The sequence below is a fragment of the Moschus berezovskii genome, chromosome 4, assembly GCF_049115385.1.
Source record: "Moschus berezovskii isolate FMDL1 chromosome 4, NW_MosBer_1.0, whole genome shotgun sequence".
NCBI classification, from domain to species: Eukaryota; Metazoa; Chordata; class Mammalia; order Artiodactyla; family Moschidae; genus Moschus; species Moschus berezovskii.
Window position 1 is genome coordinate 101,518,169 of NC_142463.1, and position 2,055 is coordinate 101,520,223.

Here is a 2,055-nt window from a genome sequence, read left to right on the forward strand (position 1 = left end):
GTTCCCATGGCCAAACTACCTATTCCATACTTTTACCTAAAATCAATACTAACCCTTCACACCAACTAATAGTTTATATTAGTTTGGGTACCCTCTCTGAGTATGCCACCAAGGTACTGTGGGGGATACAGTCTAGGACCTACCACATCACTGCCTTTGACTTCTTCACAGCTTTATCTGGGGGGCAAAATACACGCACTCAACGAAGACGTCAGTACAGGCAGTGCATAATTAAGGCTAAATGGATGATACAGATTTGTGGTCCTCAGAACACAGCATCAGCATCACTTTGGAATTTGTCAGCAGTGTAAATTCCCTGGCTCTACCTCAGCCCTACTGAATCAGAGACTGAGGGGTCCCAGAAACCTGTGTGTGTTTTAAAATGTCCTTGAGCAAGAAGGCTGGCATGTACTGTGCTGTGCTTAGTCACTCAGTGTGTCCAATTCTGTGACCCCATGGACTGTAGCCCCCTAGGCTCCTCTGTCCATGGGGATTCTCCAGGCAAGAATACTGGAGTGGGCTGCTATGCCCTCCTCCAGGGGATCTTTCCAACCCAGGGATCAAAGCCAGGTCTCCCGCTTTGCAGGCAGATTCTTTACCGTCTGAGCCACCAGGGAAGCCCACTCTCGAGTAAAACAACAGACAATTTCAGATAATTTCCAAACATAATTGTACTCTGCTGGTTGAAGAGCAGGAAGGATCTGAAGTGAATTGGAAACTTGATTGTTATTAATAACAATACTCAAACTAGTGTGTGACATGGGCACACAAGGACTGGGGTGGGATAGCTTGAATTTTGTCTGATAGTAAGTTGGACATGAGCTTAAACCAAAGTTGGTTCTGTTACCAACAGGTTACAGAAAGAAAAACATAAACAATCAAATAATAAATAAAATGCCCTCCAGGTGATCCTGATGCAGAGTCTACAGACCCAGGGGTGTGGGCAAGTGGGACCAGTGGGTCTGGAGGGTTCGGTCAGACTTATGGGGTATTCGGCACTTAAATTTGATTCAATGAGACAGAACGAAGGGTAAAGGGTGATCTGGGAAGGATGAACCTGGTGAGTGAATGTTTCCGGGTTGGAACACATAAACAACAGAAAGGCTGGAGGGAGAGGGTATGGTGGATGAGGAAGGTGGGGACCCGGAGCCCTACCCTGGAGGAAGGCGAGGTCCCTGCAGAGGAGGAGGGAGGAGCCAGTGAGCCTCAAACACAGCTATCCTGTGGGGAAATAGAAACCTCTTCAAGTTCTTGCTATAGCAAAGGCTCCACCTCCCACATCTCACTTCTTTCTCTCCTTTACCTTGGCTGGCATTCTCTCGCAGCCTCTCATCTCCAGAAGCGAGGATCACCCCTCTCCTTTGATCCTCGCTGCTCTGATCGAGAATCGTGTCTTTTTCTCTGCCTCCCCCATCAGTACGTCCTCCTTCCTCCTAATCCACCTCCTTGCTCCTGCTACAGATGAGAAATTATAAACCACTCCTTTGAAATAAATGTTCCTAGAGAGGCTACATGATATGAACAAGTTCCTATTGAAAGCGTCAGGGGAGCTACACCTGCCTCTTGGATACTGACAGTGTGTACCAGGGACTCATTCAGCGTGAATCACAGGTCGGCTGTCGGAGCCGGCTTTTCACTGCGCCTCGCAGTTCAGTTCCACTGGGGACCCGCGCTGAAGGCTGATGCGCGCTGTGGTTGGAAGCAGCTCTCGGTTGAAAGCCCGTTACCAAGCGCGGAGGAATGCTGGATGGCCTTGTTTCCCAGAGGGACCTTGTCTCAAGATAGAGCCTCCAAAGGCACCTTTAGGCTGTGCTGTTTAGAGCACCTGGTTCCTGGAGAGGCAACTTGATGTTGCAGGATGTGCAGTAGTGGGTGATGAAAGCACAAGGGATTCCCTCTTAAACGTTTTCATAATAGGGCCAAAGTTTTTTGTTTGTTTTGCTTATATTTTTTGGACACACGTGCCCTCTGCAGTGAAAGTGCAAAGTCCTAACCACTGGACCACCAAGGAATTCCCAGAAGACTGAGGTTCTAAGCTTGAGCTCTTCTGTTTGC